At 41.3% G+C, this 12,108-nt stretch overlaps 1 pseudogene; it reads left to right on the forward strand.

Annotated features, from left to right (window-relative positions):
* The first annotated feature begins 6,499 nt into the window (after positions 1 to 6,499).
* On the forward strand, positions 6,500 to 8,186 carry LOC120883234 (annotated as a pseudogene).
* Positions 8,187 to 12,108: the final 3,922 nt, after the last annotated feature.

Below are 12,108 nucleotides of genomic sequence, written 5' to 3' on the forward strand. Positions count from 1 at the left end.
TCTATACCCTGACCAGTAATGCTGAAGAAGCTGAAGTTGAACAGTTCTATGAAGACCTATAAGACGTTCTAGAACTAACACTAAAAAAAGATGTCCTTTACATTATAGGAGACTGGAATGCAAAAGTAGGAAGTCAAGAAACACCTAGAGTAACAGGTAAATTTGGCCTTGGAGTACGGAATAAAGCAGGCAAAGGCTAATAGAGTTTTGCCAAGAGAACACACTGGTCATGGCAAACACCCTCTTCCAACAACACAAAAGAAGACTCTACACATGGATATCACCAGATGGTCAATACTGAAATCAGATTGATTATATTGTTTGCAGGCAAAGATGGAGAAGCTCTATACCATCAGTTAAAAACAAGACTGGGAACTGACTGTGGCTCTGATGATGAATTACTTATTTCCAAATTCCAACTTAAATTGAAGAAACTAGGGAAAACCACTAGATTATTCAGGTATGACTGAAGTCAAACACCTTATGATTATACAGTGGAAGTGATAAATACATTCAAGGGATTAGATCTGATAGACAGAGAGCCTGAAGAACTATGGACAGAGTTTCGTGACATTGTATAGGAGACAGGGATCAAGACCATCCCCAAGAAAAAGAAAGGCAGAAAAGCAAAATGGCTGTCTGAAGAGGCCTTACAAATAGCTGTGAAAGAAGAGAAGCAAAAAGCAAAGTATAAAAGGAATGATATACCCATTTAAACGCAGAGATCCAAAGAATAGCAAGGAGAGATAAGAAAGTCTTCCTCAGTGATCCCTGCAAAGAAATAGAGGAGAACAATAGAATGGAAAAGACTAGAGATCTCTTCAAGAAAATCAGAGATACCAAGGGAACATTTCATGCAAAGATGGACTCAGTAAAGGACAGAAATGGTATGGACCTAACAGAAGCAGAAGATATCAAGAAGAGGTGGCAAGAATACACAGAATTATACCAAAAAGATCTTCATGACCCAGATAATCACGAGGGTATGATCACTCACCTAGAGCCAGACATCCTGGAATGTGAAGTCAAGTGGGCCTACAAACATCACTACAAACAAAGCTAATGCTTCAGTCAGTTCAGTTCAGTCACTCAGTCATGTCCGGCTCTTTGCAATCCCATGAACCGCAGCACTCCAGGCCTCCCTGTCCATCATCAACTCCCAGAGTTTACCCAAACTCATGTCCATTAAGTCGGTGATGCATCTAACCATCTCATCCTCTGTCGTCCCCTTCTCCTCCTGCCTTCAATCTTTCCCAACATCAGGGTCTTTTCAAATGAGTCAGCTTTTCCTGTCAGATGGCCAAAATATTGGAGTTTCAGCTTCAACATCAGTCCTTCCAATGAACACTGAGAACTGATTTCCTTTAGGATGAACTGGTTGGATCTCCTTGCAGTCCAAGGGACTCTCAAGAGTCTTCTCCAACACCACAGTTCAAAAGCATCAATTCTTCAGCACTCAGCTTTCTTATAGTCCAACTCTCACATCCATACATGACTACTGGAAAAACTATAGCCTTGACTAGACGGACATTTGTTGACAAAGTAATGTCTCTGCTTTTTAATATGCTGTCTAGGTTGGTCATAACTTTCCTTCCAAGGAGTAAGCGTCTTTTAATTTCATGGCTTCAATTACCATCTGCAGTGATTTTATTGGAGGTGATGGAAATCCAGTTGAGCTATTAAAAATCCTAAAAGATGATGCTGTGAAAGTGCTGCATCAATATGCCAGCAAATTTGGAAAACTCAGCAGTGGCCACAGGACTGGAAAAGGGCAGTTTTCATTTCAATCCCAAAGAAAGGCAATGCCAAAGATTGCTCAAACTACCACACAATGGCACTCATCTCACACACTAGTAAAGTAATGCTCAAAATTCCCCAAGCCAGACTTCAACAGTACATGAACCATGAAGTTCCAGATGTTCAAGCTGGTTTTGGAAAAGGCAGAGGAATCAGAGATCAAATTGCCAACATGGACTGGATTATAGAAAAAGCAAGGGAGTTCCAGAAAAACATCTATTTCTGCTTTATTGACTATGCCAAAGCCTTTGACTGTGTGGATTACCACAAACTGTGGAAAATTCATAAATAGATGGGAATGCCAGACCACCTAACCTGCCTCTTGAGAAACCTATATGCAGGTCAGGAAGCAATAGTTAGAACTGGACATGGAACAACAGACTGGTTTCAAATAGGAAAAGGAATATGTCAAGGCTGTATACTGTCATCCTGCTTATTTAACTTCTATGCAGAGTACATCATGAAAAACGCTGGGCTGGAGGAAGCTCAAGCTGGAATCAAGATTGCCAGGAGAAATATCAATAACCTCAGATATGGAGATGACACCACCTTTATGGCAGAAAGTGAAGAGTAACTAAAGAGCCTCTTAATGAAAGTGAAAGAGGGGAGTTAAAAAGTTGGCTTAAAGCTCAACATTCAGAAAATGAAGATCATGGCATCTGGTCCCATCACTTCATGGCAATAGATGGAAATTGATGCTTTTGAACTGTGGTGTTGGTGAAGGCTCTTGAGAGTCCCTTGGACTGCAAGGAGATCCAACCAGTCCATCATAAAGGAAATCAGTCCTGAGTGTTCATTGGAAGGACTGATGTTGAAGCTGAAACTCCAATACTTGGCCACCTGATGTGAAGAACTGAGTCATTGGAAAAGACCTTGATGGTGGGAATGATTGAAGGCGGGAGGAGAAGGGGACAACGATGAGGATGAGATGATTAGATGACATCACTGACTCAATGGACATGAGGTTTGAGTGAAATCTGGGAGTTTGTGGTGGACAGGGAGGCCTGGTATGCTGCAGTCCACGGGGTCGTAAAGAATCGGACACAACTGAGCAACTGAACTGAACTGAACTGAAAGATGCTGTGAAGAAAAATGAGCACTGTGTAGTGCTGGTGGCCATATAAATGGTACAGTCGCTATGGAAATCAGTATGATGGTGTCTCAAAAGAAACTACAAATAGAGCTACAAGATCCAACAATCCCACTTCTGCATATCTATCCAAAGGAAACTAAATCAGTATCTTGAAGAGATAATCTGCATTCCCAAGTTTTTTGCAGCATTATTCACACCATCCAAGACATGGAAACAACCTGTGTCCATCAACAGATAAATGGATCAAGGAAATGTATGGAAAAAAAGTAGAAAATGTGTGGTATATTTACATATGAATGTGAAAGTGATAGTCTCTTAGTTGTGTCTGACTCTTTGCAACCCCATAGACTGTAGCCTGCCAGGCTCTTCTGTCCATTGAACTCTCCAGGCAAGAATGCTGGAGTGGGTTGCCATTTCCTTCTCCAATATTTATATATAATGGAATATTATTCATCCTTTAAAAAGAAGATATTCTGCCATTTGCTACAACTTGGATGAAAATGGAAGATACTATGTTAAGTGATTTAGCCAGGTACAGAGTGACAACTATTGCATGATTTCACTTATAAGTGGGATCTAAAAAAAAAAATCCCCAAATCTCAAATTCATAGTAAAGGAAATTTGGTGTTTACCAGAGGCTGGAGGGTAACACTTCTGACTAGCTTTGTTTCCTCTTCCCGTCCCACAACCATGACCATTGGGCCATTTCCTTATTTTTGAAGAATCAGTGTACTTTCAGCACACACTACTTCTGATATTAAACTCACTCTCTTACTTGCTCTGAGGGAGACCAGCTACCATATTTGTGTTGTCCTGTGTAGAGGCCCACGTGGCAAGGAGGTAAGCGTAGCCTCTGCCCAGCAGCCAGTAAAGAACTGAGACTTTCAGTCCAATCACCCATGGGAAACATGGTCCAAAGATGAGTGTGCATGGAGACTTGAGACTTCAGCCCCATCTAATGCTTTGTTCATCTCCTTGTGAAAGATGACAGGACAGTGGCCCAAATAAGCAAGGCCCAGATTCATCCCTACAGAAACTATGGAGTAATAAGTGTTGCTTTGAGACATAAGTTTGGGGTAAATCCCTATATGGCAATAGATACATAACACAATATTGCTATCCACAGAGCTGCTGAAATATGGGTATGGGCTTAGAAGAAGGCATGGAAAGTAAGAAGTATATCAAGAAATAGAGTCAGCCTTAAATTTTGATGTTTTTGCAAGCAAATACTTAGAGATAACTAATCTTTAAAGAAAAGAAGATCCATCAGTGGAAGAGAAATCCATGATGGAGGCCAAAAGCAACAGTCATAGAATTGAGCTGAGAACTAGGAGATAGTATAATGGATGCCAAGTGAGGAGAGAATTTCAAGAAAGAAATTAATACGAAAGTTAATATTGAGGCAGAAGGAAGAGGAGTAATACTTGTTAAAAATTCTTTATGAGACAGACACTTACAGGTGTTTTGCAAGTAGTAAATTATTTTGGAGCTTTGTAATTGTTCCTCTTTTACAGATAAGAAAGATGCTCAAATGAGGGCACTATCTTACCCAAAGTCACAGAATGTGTGAATGTGTCAGAATTCAAGTATGCTAAGTCACTTCAGTCGTGTCCGACTCTGTGAGACCCCAGAGATGGCAGCCCACCAGGCTCCCCCGTCCCTGGGATTCTCCAGGCAAGAACACTGGAGTGGGTTGCCATTTTCTTCTCCAGTGCGTGAAAGTGAAAGGTGAAAGTGAAGTCACTCAGTCGTGTCCGACTCTTAGCGACCCCACGGACTGTAGCCTACCAGGCTCCTCCATCCATAGATTTTCCAGGCAAGAGTACTGGAGTGGGGTGCCATTGCCTTCTCCATATAGATCTAATTTTAATCTCTTCCTTTTTCCACTAATACATAATGACTCACTGAGTTGTATAGGATAGCTTATAAAGCTTTCAAATATAACAAACATATTTAGACTGATATAAAATCTCTGTGAGGAGGATAAGAAATTCCTCTCCAACTGCTGGATAGAATTTAGGCTTTACCATTTGTTCCTGAAGGAACCATGTTCTCTTGGGACTCTGCACATGCTGAAAGGATGACTTTTCCCTCCTACCTTTGTGACTCCTTCCATGTACCATTTAAGCCTTACCTCCTCCAACAAGGTCAATCTCCTATCTTAGGTGAAGTAGGTGATCAAAGCTCAGATGTTAGTACTTAACTCCATATCAGCACTTACTATGCTCTGAGTTGTTGTTTCATGTCTCCATCTCTTCCATCATAAACTGTGTCTACACTTTCCTTCATAATTGCTGTCAGTTCAGTTCAATTGCTCAGTTGTGTCTGACTATTTGCAACACCATGGACTGCGGCACACTAGGCTTCCCTGTCCATCACCAACTCCCAGAGTTTACTCAAACTCATGTCCATTGAGTCGGTGATGCCATCCAACCATCTTATCTTCTGTCATCTCCTTCTCCTCCTGCCTTCAGTCTTTCCCAGCATCAGGGTCTTTTCCAAGAAGTCAGTTCTTCGCATCAGGTGGCCAAAGTATTGGCGTTTCATCTTTAGCATCAGTCCTTTCAAAGAATATTCAGGACTGATTTCCTTAAGAATTGACTGGCTTGATATCCTTGCAGTTCAAGGGACTCTCAAAAGTCTTTTCTAACACAATTTCTCTCCAACATAATTTCTATTTGCCTGACATAATAAACAATAGATATTATCAGATATAGAGTGAATGAATAAATGAATGAAAACCCATTGGTTAAATCTTGAAGACCAAATAAGAAGAGAAAGGTAGAGGAATGACAAGCAGAAGTAAGAACATATATGAAAGTCTGAAAGCATAAAAGAACATGGGGTATACAGAAGACAAACATTTCCATAAGGAAATTTAATGCTCACTTCCTCACACATATACTGAATTCAGAGCCATATGGTTATGGAATTTGCTACAAGGATCAGTAAAAGAGATGGGAAAGCTGTGGGTTGTAGCAAACGTTGCTGGTTGCTGTCTAATAGCCATACTATAAGAGAGGAGAAAAAACCTGACCCCATATTACATCGATTTCTTTAGCTTTAACACTTGGCTCATTGATAAAGAATTCACCTGCCAATGCAGGAGACTTGAGTTCGATTCCTGGTTCGGGAAGATTCCCTGGAGGAGGAAACGACAACCTGCTTCAGAATTCTTCCCTCAAAAATCTCAGCCTCTGCCTGCTCCACCCAAGCCATGAACACACTAGCTGCTCTATGCACCCTGCCTCCCCAGTTGCTGTCAAAGCTGTGTGCACTGCAGGCTGGGAGTAGCCGAGGTACCAGGCAACCCTGTCCAGGCATTGTATCCTATTACAAAGGACAGTATGCATCTTAATCCTGAAAAAAGAAAGCACAAAATGTTAAAGTAAATTTTAGAAACAGCTTGTGCGAGTATTTTGGGAAACCATGTGGTCATCAGGACATTGGCTGGCAAGATGGCGAGCATCATCCTCTCTGGACTGAAATGACAATGAAGATTTTTCATCCTCCTCCTGCTCAGAGGCAGATGGGGCCACCAGAGTCTGGTTCATTTGAGAGGTCTGTGGCAGGATCTGTGCCTACATCACGTGGCTCCTGGTCGCCCACATGGACTTCCTGGTGATGCTGGTCCTACTGCTGACAGTGCTCACCCTAGCTGTCTTACCTGAAGACCATGCTCACCCACCCCAGGGCAGCACCAAAGGAAATGCTATTAAAGAATACATGGAATGCTCTCGGTGCATGCCCGGTAGTGGGACTCCTGAGTCACACGGTAGTTTTATTTTTAGTTTTTTGAGGAACTTCCATACTATCTTCCGTAGTGACTGAACCAACTTACATTCTCATCAAAAGTACAAGATGGTTCCCTTTGCTCCACACCATCTCCAGCGTTTAGTGTTTGTGTCATATATTGGGCCTTCCCTGGTGGCTCAGTAGTAAAGAATCTGTCTGCCAATACAGGAGACACAAGTTCAATCCCTGGGTTGGGAAGACCCCTGAAGGAAACGACAACCCACTCCAGCATTCTTGCCTGGAAAATAGCATGGTAGAGGAGCCTAGTGGGCTACACTCCATGGGGTCACAAAGAGTTGTACATGACTTAGGGACTAAACAACAACAACAGTAATCATATATTAACACATATATGTGGAATCTAGAAAAATGGTATAGGTGATCTTATTTGCAAAGCAGAAATAGAGACACAGACGTAGAGAACAAACATATGTACACCAAGAGGGGAGGGGATGGGGGATGAATTGGAAGAGTTGAGTTGACATATATTTGTCACTGATGACTACACATAGATAACTAATGAGAACCTGGTGTATACCTCAGGGAATTCTACTCAGTGCTCTGTGGTGAACTAAATGGAAAGGGAAAAAAAAGAAAAAAGAAAAAAAAAGAATGGATATACGTATAGAGGCAGTTGATTCACTTTGCTGCACAGCAGAAATTAACACAACACTGTAAAGAAACTACTTTAATAAAATATTCAAAAGAAAGAATACATGGGGGTTTGCAGCTGAAGCCTGGAAGAAAGATCTACAAATGCTCAACTGCCACTGTATCTGGCTTAAGCACACCCACCACTGCAGTATTTGCAAAAGATGTGTTCAGAAGCTGGACCATCACTGCCCACGCTGATGGAGGAGAATCAGAGATTTCTGTGGTCTTTACTGTATATATAATGCAGACCTCGGTGAGTATGCTGACCCTCTGTGGGCTGCAAAGGATCATCTCTTATGTTTATCTCCTGCATCTGAGTGTACTGGACAGAAATACAGTGATTTTTCACCTCCTAACAACAATCCTGTTGATATTCCTGTGCCTTGAGGGCCTTCTGTTTACACTTTCACTGCATTTAGGGCCTTCTGTTTACACTTTCACTGCATTTATGTTCGGCACCCAGATCCTGTCAACATGTCATGATGAAACAGAGATGGAGAGGCTGAAAAGTAAGAAGCTGACATGGGAGCAGAGGCTGCAGTGGGAAGGGATGAAGTCTGTCTTGGCAGGCAGGGGCTTGCTGCTTTGGATGAACCACTTTTCCAGCTTCCAGTTTAGTTGACTGCAGACAAGACCCAGGAAAGGGGCTCCGAGCTCTCAACATGAACCCTTCTCATCATGCTGGAACTTGTTCACGGATTTATTTATTGGGGGTCGAAAAGGGTATCAACAGATTATCTGTGACCAAGAGGATAGATGGAATCTACACAAACCAATTGCCTGCTCAGGCAGAGATTTCATATTTACAGTCACAGTTGCCACATCTCCCACCCTAGGAACTGGGTGACGCTCTGCTCAGCGTCATTGTCCAGTAATGAAAGCTACCCTGGGAGTTGTTTCATCTGAAATAAGGGGCTCATTGTTCACTGGCTTCACTACCAGGATCTCCTTGCACTTTTCAACCTGGCTGAGACGTGGGTCAGTCCTCTGCATCCCATGTTCCTTCAGGCCAAATGGCTCTTCCTCAAGATATCCCTTGATGCATTTCTTCATGGCTTCCAATTTACCTAAATTTTATGCTACCAAAGTAACCTGATGTCTCTATCATAAATTAGCAGTCCTGTCATTCTATGATCTTAGCTGAGTTACTTTTCATGATAGAGCTTGTTGCTATGTCACTTTGTCCTATTACATTTTTGCCCTGGGTCACCCCAACTGGAATGTAAACTCTCTACAGAGGAGATTTTGCCATTCTGCTCCTTATTTCCTCGGAGACCAAAATGTCTGGCACAGAGTTGGCACTCAATTAATAGTGTGGAATAAGCAAGTAAATTTTATTTATTATTGAGATAAAATGTATTGAACTGAAAAAAAAGTTTCGTAAGTGTTTGGTATATGTTTTAAACCAATGGATCTTAAATATTAACATGTTCTGTGTTTTCTTTCTCAAGTATTTCTATGTTGGGGGAAGAGAGAATGTTCTTAAATTTTTTAGCCTTTTTGTGGCTCAGCTGGTAAAGAGTCTGCCTGCAGTGCAGGAGACCTGGATTCAATCCCTGGGTTGGGAAGATCCCCTGGGGAAGGGAAAGGCTACCCAGTCCAGTATTCCGGCCTGGAGAATTCCATGGACTGTAGAGTTCAAGGGGTTGCAAGGGGCCAGACACAACTGAGTGACTTTCACTTTCACTTCACTTTCACATTGTGGAAAATAGGACCTTGAGATTCACATTCTTCTTTAAGGCCCATCTAGCACTCCTCCACATGGTGTGCTGCCCCTGGCACTTCAAGGTTTATATGGCAGAAAAGAAGAGAGTTAGAGCATAAGAAAGATCTTACTTAACTCTAGTGTTGATCTGCCCTTGGTACTTTCTGAGCTTAGTGGTTGTTGTCAAGACTACTTCCAGGCTTCCCTGGGGACTCTGTGGTGAAGAATCTGCCTGCCAAGGCACAAGACACAGGTTCCATTCCTGATCCAGGAAGATCCCACATGTCTCGCAGCAACTTAGCCAGTGCGCCATAACCATAGAGTCTGTGCTCTGGGGCCTGGAAGCTGCAATTACTGAGCCCATGTGCCACAAGGACTGAAGCCCACACACCCTAGAGCCTGTGCTCCCCAACAAGAGAAGCACCACAATAAGAAGCTCACACGCTGCAACCAAAGAGTAGTCCCTGCTTGCTGCAACTAGAGAAAAAGCCCACACAGCAAGGAAGAACCAGCACAGCCAACACTAAATAAATAAATAAAATCATTTTAAAAAGGACTACTTCTCTTTTGTAGGGAGTGGCCATGGTTTCTTCAGATGCCACTCTGCTGCTAGGGATCTCTCACTGTACACGCTTTAGTGCAGACAAAGTCTTCCCCCAGTGTTACTCACACATCTCTGCTGTCCCAGCCTCTGGTTTCCTTGGTCCACTCCTCACAGGATGTCATCCGAATTAGGATCTCATCACCCCTCTAGACAGCACTCTGGAATCACTCTCACTCAGCCTTCAAAATAACTAGACAGCTACAGTTTCTCACTGTTAAGCTTTGTCAGATTTTGAACCAGCCTTCTTTGCCAGACAGACTCCAGGTAACAGTCAAAGCTATATGAGTTTTCTCCCTGAAGCACTGTCCTAAGTAATATCTGGGACAAATGCAAAATATCATCTAAATTTCTAAAAATTCCTGGAGAGTTACTTTACATAGTCCCTTCTTCAAATCCCATTGTCTTTGCATTTGCCCTTGAACTGTACTCTAATTGACTCTGAGTTATGCCAAGAGAGTCCTCTTATACCAAAGCTTTCATGAACCATGTAGACTTTATTCAGGATTTTGTAGGGGTGGCAGAGGCAATATTGAAATCATACAGCTAACAGTAACCAACTCAAACCCCACATCCTAAACACAAACATTTTTCTATCATGCAAAGAAATTCAGGCTTCTCAGACTCCAGCTCCCCAACTTGCCTACACAAGATCAAAATTTTTCAACATAACAAATGTTGTTCAGTTGCCAAGTTGTGTTTGACTCTTTGCAACCCCATGGACTGCAGCACACCAGGCTTCCCTGTCCTTCACTATCTCCTTGAGTTTCCTCAAATTCATGTCTATTGAGTCAGTGATGCTGTCTAGCCATCTCATCCTCTGCCACCTTCTTCTCCTCTTGCCTCCAATCTTTCCCAGCATCAGGGTCTTTCCAATAGAAACAAAACAAACACCATTTCTATAAAGAAGTTATTCCTCAAAAATGAGCAGTCATGTTTGTAAATATCAAAGTTTCTTTCTCACTTAAATGTATACATATATGAGTATATATATTTGTCTACATAAACAGGAAAGCTGTATATGATGGATTTCTTTATATTTTAATTTGAAATATATTGAAATTTGAAATATACTATTTGAAATATAATTTTGAAATATTTCAAATTTGACTTGAAATATATTATTGAAAGTGAAGAAAGTTACAAAGTTGTCATTACTTTAAATATTATGAGGGTACCTACACACACAGAATATGAAGCAAATGTCAACCTCAGCCCCTACTGTGCCTCTGAAGTGATTACTTTAGCAGTTTGATGTGTTGCCAAGTGTTCTAAGGCTAATGCAGACATTTGTATGCATGTGTATAAATGTGTGTGCAGTTTTTATAGAAATATAACTGTGTGAAGCACATGGGTCTATAGTTTGTTTTTTTTTTTCCATTAGCAATATATCCTCAGCATCTTTCTGGGAAGTATATGCACCAGTTTACTTTTCTGGTTGCTGAGCAGCCCCTTTCATGAACGCAGTGTAATTGATTCAGGTCCCACTTGTCACACCTCCCTACTACAACAACGATTCCTTTAGTCTTTGATAGCACCTAATCAGAGATGAGCACATATTTTTCCAGATATTTTGACTATGTTGTCTTATCTTTCAACATGAACTTTAGAACAAATTTTGAAAGGTCAAAGAAAAGCAAGCATCCCCCTGAAATTAACATTACAGGAAATGGAGACACATTACAGGAGTAACATTACAGGAAATGGAGATATTAATTTGAGGGTGATTAGAATCTTAAAATATTGTTTTCCCATCCAGGAGCATGACATATTTTCACATTCATTCATGTTCAGGGTGTTTGTTTGATTAACTTTATGTCCCTCGATAAAGTTTTGTGGGTTTTATTCTTAAATGTCAGACATGAGCAGTGATAAATGGGTGCTTAACATGTGTCCCAGAAAGTTCTGAAATTCAGCCCATAGCCAAATTTCTTGACAAAAAATTTAAAAACCTGCCTTTGTATTCTTACTTCTTAAATAATTTCAGTTTTAACATGTTAATGGCTTCAAAGGGATGTCAACTTTTTTCACTGTCAATATTTCATTCAAAAATTTAAATAATGTAAATTGTAGGTATGTATCATTTTTTCCTGTGGAAGGCTCAACAAAGCTATTAATAATTTGAGAGAAATGTGTCAGCTAACTTATGTGTAGTTTATTCTCCTGAAATGATACCACACAACAAACTTTACTTGCCAAAGTTAGAAGTCCTAAACATTCCTTTTAAGTTGAATCTTCTTAATGAAGTATCCAGGCATCACAGGTGGCTCAGTGGTAAAGAATCTGCCTGCCAAGCAGGAGATGTGAGTTTGATCCATAGGTCAGGAAGATCCACTAGAGAAGTAATGGCAGCCCACTCCAGTATTCTTGCCTGAAAATTCCCATAGACAGAGGAACCTGGCGGGCTACAGTCCATGAGGTCACAAAGAGTCATTTACCTCTGAGTGACTGAGCGTGTATGCA

Source organism: Oryx dammah, unplaced genomic scaffold (assembly GCF_014754425.2).
Source record: "Oryx dammah isolate SB20612 unplaced genomic scaffold, SCBI_Odam_1.1 HiC_scaffold_24, whole genome shotgun sequence".
NCBI lineage: Eukaryota > Metazoa > Chordata > Mammalia > Artiodactyla > Bovidae > Oryx > Oryx dammah.